This window comes from Triticum aestivum, chromosome 3B (assembly GCF_018294505.1).
Source record: "Triticum aestivum cultivar Chinese Spring chromosome 3B, IWGSC CS RefSeq v2.1, whole genome shotgun sequence".
Classification (NCBI taxonomy): domain Eukaryota; kingdom Viridiplantae; phylum Streptophyta; class Magnoliopsida; order Poales; family Poaceae; genus Triticum; species Triticum aestivum.
The window spans coordinates 770,061,857-770,068,875 of NC_057801.1; positions in this window are offsets into that span (position 1 = coordinate 770,061,857).

Here is a 7,019-nt window from a genome sequence, read left to right on the forward strand (position 1 = left end):
ATGTATCACACTACCCCTTTGTATTAAAGTACTAAGACTTTGGGCCCCCCGAGACGAGCTCGGGGACTGCCCTTTTTGTTATCTGTACAATAAGAATTATGCCTCCGAGTACATTACTTTTATTACAAGCCGCTTGGCACCGGGCTTGACTAGTCGGCCCAGGGACTCGCCGCCTTGCGCTATGAGAAGCTTCCCGCAGTCAGACAAGTAATGTGCGGTGCCCAATCCGCCTCCTGGCAAAGCCGCAGCTCGCAGAGCGACTGTGAGGCAGGCAGGAGTGAGGAAGAATGGGCACCCACACGAAAAATGGCTAAGGACCTAAAGCTCGAACATAGCATAAGACGGCCTCCGGCATTTCTGAAGCGGAAGGCCGACTCATGAGTAGCCGGCTCGCCATCTTTATTAGCCTCTATTAAGGACGACCGACTCTTGGGTAATCGGCATGTCGCTTTCTATCCGACTTGCTAAAGAAACTCTAGACGGCCAAGTCCTTGCCTTCCCAAATTAGCCAAGCACTTGACCCAGCGACAGTCCGCAGAGCGGCTGTTCGACTGGCAAGGCAGCGACTAAAGGAAGGCGGCAAAGGGAAAAAGCCTAAAGAGCAGTAAGCAAGGAAAGACGGAAAGCAGATTAATATTTACATAGGCCCTTGGCCGAATCTTCGAATAGAAGTTCAAGATACACCCCGCGGGTGGAATTGTTCGAATCTAACAAAGTTTTCAAAGGATCACTAAGACAGACAAGCAGTGGCGGAAAAGGCAGCCTAGGAGGCGGCATCTGGGGGTGGAGGATCGGAGGAGATGGCGGTGTCAGGCGCCGGGGCAGTCGGCTGGGTGGTCTCGGTTTGATCGCCTCCGGCGGCAGTCGTTTTCTCCTGACGCGGCTCATTGCTGGAGGCGCGGTCGAGCTGAGGCTGGCCGCCTGCTCCGTCTTCTGGCACCTCCGCCTCGCCTTCGGCCTCCGCCTCGTCCTCCTCCTCAGTGCTCGAGTCGATCACCTCCGCCGAGTCCTCGCCATACTCCGGGTTTATCCCGAACCACTCTGCCGGCACTTCCTCGCCGCCTTCAGCCCGCTTGGGCACAAAGACGCTGGTATCCGTGTACTCGGCGATGGCCGCTGCACGCTCGATAAGGGCGCCCTCCACGGCCTCCAGCTCGGCCTGGGCTTCTGACCGGAACGCGGCTAGGCGGTCCAGGTCCAGCCCTGAATACCACGCCTTGACGAACTCCAAGGCCCGGCGCGCTCCAGCCCGGGCCAAGGAGCCCTTCCAGGCCTCAAGACGGCCGGCAGCGACTTCCAGCCAGTCGGCGGTCCGACTGGCGGTGCGCAGAGCCGGCATATCCGACCACAAAGCGGCAACCGCCTGGGCGCCGGCACGCTGAAGCCGGCACATCTGCAGGTGGACCGGACAAAGACGGGCTTCAATGCTCAGGAGCTGTTCATCAACGGTTCGGGGGGCATTGGCGGCGATCTCCTCACCATTCGCCCTTCGCGCCTCATGAGCAGCCTCGATGGCCAGAGGGACCGCCTGCGATTGACCAGGGAAGAAGTCTGCCAAGACAAAAAAGAAGAAAGTCGAAAAATCAGAAGTCGGCCCGACACATAGTCGGAAGCGCGAAGAAGCGAAAGAAACGTACCATCCACAATATCCTCGATCTCGTGGAAGCCGGAGGTCAGCATCGCCTCCCTGTCAGTCCAGGAGGAGCGTTCGCTCTCGAACTCGGCCAGGAGAGCGGCTCCCTTCTTCTCGGCCTCGTCCTGCGCCTTCTTGAGCATCTCCTTCTGCTCGGCCAGCTGCGCCGCCAGCAGGTCGCGCTCCGTGGCGAGCCTGTCACACTCCTCCTCCTTGGCGCGACGGGCGTTATTGGCCTTGCCCAGCTGCTCCTGAAGAGCGGCGTTGGCTCCTGAAAATCGAAAGAGAAAACAAATCAGTCGTCAGCAAAGAAGATCGCCGGGAAGATCTGGCCCGACTGCTCAGCAGTCGGCCCGAATCTCGGGGACTACAGCCCGCGGGTGCGCCAGCGCGCCCCCGCGAAGAAAAAGAACTCACTCCAGCTTTCCGACAAGTCGGCAGCCCGCTTGCTCAACTCCTTAACATTGCGGTTGAAGGTAGTGGCGCGGAGGTTGTGATACTCCTGCAGTAAGTCATTGAAGACGAAGTTAGTGTTTGGAACTCGCCAGAGGGAGTTCCGAACCGCCTGCTCAGCAGCCGGCCCAGAACTCGGGGACTACACCCAGTGGGTGCGCTGGTGTGCCCCCACAGAGAAAAACAAGAATCAAGAAGGAGAGGAAACTTACTCGGACGGCCTTCCGCGCGGCCAGGTGCGCTCTGGTGCAGGCGTGAAGGGCGTCGCCTTCGGCCCGCAACTTCGCCTGGACTTCCAGGAGCAATTGATTTAGCGGCCCGGTGCCGCCTCCGTGCACCCACCCGGTGGGCGCGGCGCTTGTGGCCTCGGCGTCTAGAGCTGCCGAGCTGGCAGCGTCGATCTCCCGAGGTCGCGGCACCGAGGTCGCGGCGCCGAGGTCGCCCTCTCAAGACAGCGACGCACCAGCGAGGCGACTTGGAGAAGCAGCTGCGCTTCGGCCTCGTCCATGGCCGGCGGCTCCGACGGATCCACCGGCTGTTTGCCGTGCGGCCTCCCAGACGGCGGTGGAGGCGGCGGCGGCACGAGAGCATCCGACATGGAGGCCTCGCCGCTCTCCTTCTCTGTGATGGGGCTCTCCCCCGGACTGCCCCGTGAACTCCGGAGGCGGCGGTGCAGACGATAGTGGGGGGACGAGCATCGCCGATCGGCAACTCGCGGCCTCCTCGGCGCGCCATCTCGCCGCAAGGGCGGCCTTGGCATCATCCAACTTTTTCTGGGCGGAGGCGGCCGCCCTGTCGGCCTCCGCCTCCTCCAAACGCGCGGCCTCCTCCTCCTCGCGCTTCTCCCGCGCATTCCGCTCCGTCGCCTCCCAGAGGTCGGCGGCAGGGCCGGGCCACCGAGTATTGGCGGACATCTCTGCCGACCCCATGACGGAGGGGACGGCGACTCTCTCAAGGGAAAGAGGGGCCCTAAAGAAGAATGGAGGGAGTATATAAGCGAAGACTCGGACAAGATTCAACGAAGGAAATAAAAGAGCGTAAAGACTTACGCGGATACTAGCGGCGGCTTTCTCACTTCCCTTCGGAAGCGGTTGGCCTTCGCGGCCGCATCCTCTCGTCTGGTCGCGGCGGCCGCCCCCTTGAACTTCTTCAATTTGCCGCCGGGCGCATTTGGCCCGGCGTGACGCCTCTTCGCGCCGCCTTGGCCGGCGGAGGAGCCGGCGCCTGACGGGCCGATCCTCAGCTGGTGGCGCGGAGCGACTTCGCCTTCGGCATCGTCATCAGGCCAGTCGGCGAAGGTGGCCGAGGGCCTGAAGTCGGCTTCTGTCCCCCCTCCCCCGCCTTCAGCGTCGGCTTCCATCGCCGCCGCCCCCAAGTCGGGGTCGTCGACGTCGCTCTCCGTGCGGTCGGGAACATACTCGCGGGGCTGCCTCGTGGTGCCGGCGGCAGGCTGCATAAGAGGATTCTAGTTCAGAAGAAGCCAGCAAGAGTCAGAAGCCGGAGTCGGCTGTGAAAAAGATAAAACAGCAGGGAGACGCGACTTACCACTGGTGGAGGGTTGACGCGCGAGTACGGCTCCTTGCCGAACTGCCAGTCCTCCTCGTACTTGCAGTGCGCGATGTAATTTACCATGTTCGCCACCTTCTTGCGGGGAATCTCCTTGGTGCTCATCCGACTTGGGTCTCGGAGGCCGCTCATCTGATAGATCAGGTGAGGCCGGCCTTGGAGCGGGAGAACTCGGCGCGCCACGAAGGCGACAAGAAGTCGGCCCCGACGAGTCCCTCCGACTGCGTCAAGACTCGGAGTCGCGCCACGGCGGCGGCTCCGGCAGGAGTCAGTGTCTTGACTCGGTGGGACCAGCTGGGGAGCCGCCCAATCAGGGGAGCAGTGTTGTAAGGCGGCAGGTTGACCCAGTCGCCGTCAGAGGCGAGGTTCTTCACGTAGAAGTACGAGCGCTGCCACATCTTCACCGACTTGATCAGCATGATGGGAGGAAAGGGGTTGTCGGCCGTCGAGCGCCGCATCGCGATGAAGGCGCCGCACTGGGCCGGCACGCACGCGATGTGCATGCCGAGCTTAGAAGAGAAGAATTCTCCCCACAGCTCGATGGTGGGGAGAACGCCGAGGAAACCTTCGCACAGGGTGGCGAAGGCGAAGAGCAGCACCACCGTGTTCGGTGTGAGGTGGTGCGGCTGAAGGCTGTGGAACTCCAGGAACGAGCGGAAGAAACCGCTCGCCGGCAGCCCCAGGCCACACATAAGGTGCGAGCGGAAGATGACCCGCACGCCCTCCTCCGGCGCCGGCCGGATTTCCCCCTCCAGCGCGGGGGAGACGGCGGGTCTGGCGGAGGAACTTGATGTGTTCTTCCTCTACCTCCGAGCCGTCCCATATGCCGGAGCGCACGGCAGAGGCCGCGGCGGAGGAAGAGCTCATCGCCGCGGTAGGGTGTGCTCCTGCTCAACGGCGGAGGAAGGAGGGAGAGAGAGCAAGATGAGGTGGGGGAGCGGGGGAGAAGGGCGCGCGAGCTATGCCGCTCCGTTTCCCCCCGCCTACTTATAGCCCTGCGGGCTGAGAAGCCGAGGGGGCGGGTGTGGGATTAACTGCGCACGATGCCCCACGCCGCCCCATGATTTACCCACGAAGTTACTGCGCGCAGTAACGATGTGGGGAAACCAACCGTCCTCAGCCGCAACGGATCCGTCCGTATGCCGAGGCGCGGTAGTGGCGGGCCCCGCCTGACGGCCCGTCCCGTCGCGCGCGTGGGCAGGCAGACTGTGCTCCCCACGTGGCGCCACGTGATAGGACCGCCCTGATGGCTGCGGGGAAGCGTATCAGGCACGCCGCCTAGCTTCCCGCCGCGACCTTCGAACTGAGGCTCTTCGCCGAAGCTCCGACTTTCGACAGTCGGCCCAAGGGAAGACGGTAGCCGAGTCCCAAAGTCTGCACTTTTAAAAGATTGAAGCTGTTGAAGCCCCACAATACAGCGACCGCAGGGTTTCACCAGCTTCAGGGACTACTGTCGGAGTAATGGGCCACAGGTAGGCTAACCCGAGCCCAAGGACATTTCAAGACATCGGGGCAGGCCGCGCCCCTCAGGCCGACTCCAAGATATGCCGAGTCCCAGGCGGCGACTCCCAGATAAGCCGACTCCAAGCTGGCGACTCCCAGGGAGGCCGACTGTGGAGAGTCGGCCCAAGACTCCTCCCTTCTCCCGAAGTACGACGCGGGGTACGGTTACGGCATGGCCATTTCCCCCCTGCCTACGAAGGGCCGGCATGGCTACAGTAAGCCGTACCGCTGGAAGATCTCCGGTGAGATACGGCACTGTTGCCATGCCTGCCCTGACCTCAGCCACAGTACGCAGTGCACTGTGCCCACGACGCCGGCCTATACGACCCGAAGGTGGCAGGGCCGCCTGTGAGTGGGAGGGCCGAAGTCGGCCTGGGCAACCCGAAGACGGGACCGTGGGAGTCGGCCTCCCTGGAGACGGCCGACTCCTCCCGGGCCCCACGAGCCATTAATCAGATAAGATGGGGAATGGCGACAGTGATCGCCCGATAGACGGCGGCACTGTTGCCACGACCCGATGACCAAGCCTGCGTCATCAGGAGTGCTGCTGCAGTATCAAGCCTGTCCGCAGGACCCGCCAGTCGGCGGGCCCCAAAAGCCGGCGGGAAGGACGACGGCCTGAGAGACAGACGGCTGGGACCCGCGCCCAGCCGGATTACTATTGTACCCCCGGGGGGTAGGCCTATATAAACCCCCCGGGCACCCATGCAAAGGGTTCGGACCCAGATAGGAAGATAGACCAGATAGCCCAGGAAGGAGAGAGCTAGCCTTGCCCTCTCCTACCTCCCGAAACAGCTCCAGGAGCACCATTGTAGCCACTTTGCTTTAGTGATCATGCGGAGACCCCGCAGAGCAGCAGTAGGGGTGTTATCTCCTAGGAGAGCCCTGAAGCTGGGTAAGTTCCGCCGGCGTGCATGTCTTCGCCTCATCCCGCTTCCAGGCACCGGCGATGTTCTACTCGCTCCCACCATGATAAGCCATCCTTTGGCATATGTCGTATCCAACCCCAACTCTCTCTCTCTCTAGTTGTCTACACCCATCAAATTTGCAGGCTTACTACAACTTATTCAGAGGAGAAAACTTCAGAAAATTGAAACTTTTGTTCTTTCATCAGAGAGGACAACTAAGCAATGAGGAATGAAAAGCGCAGAAAACTAAAACTTTCCTTCTTTTAGAAAACTGAAAGTGTTCACATGCACACACTAAAAGTTTAGCTTTTCTTCATTCTTGTGAAATAAAAAATATTAACCACTCTGTGTGTGTACTGCTGCTACATGTATGAACAAGTTCTCAGTCCTTAGAGCGAAACATCATATATAATCTTGTGCGTACAATTTCTCAGCAATGAAGATAATAATAAGCAACAGCAACATCGGCACGGGAAACAAATTTAAGACAACTTGAATATGCTAAAACATCGTCGGGTGATTTTGATCTTACTAAATACAGAGTAGCATGCAGTATGTGACTTTTGTTTTCGTTGTACTACAGACAATGGTGTATCTAATGTAAGTGCAGGGTGAAAAGTTTGTTCCCATTAAGTAGTGATCTAATGATATGTGTACATCAAAGGTTGCTCACCAGGAGAAGTACAAACCATGTTCCGGCACATCTCTCGCTCCGGCGCAGAATTGATGGGTTCTTCCTGGATTCTTGTGTAATGAGCTCTTGTTTTTTTAGTACTTCTGTAATGGTATTCAGAAATAAAATCCATATGTTTCTATATATGTTCTTTTAGATAAGTATGTCAATACATAACTAGTAATGTAAATGGTGTGACACAGTTCTAAATATAAATGCAAATAGCTTGTGAATGTCAAGCTCGTGTATTAGGGTCATGTTCTTGTAAACCATATGTAAAGCT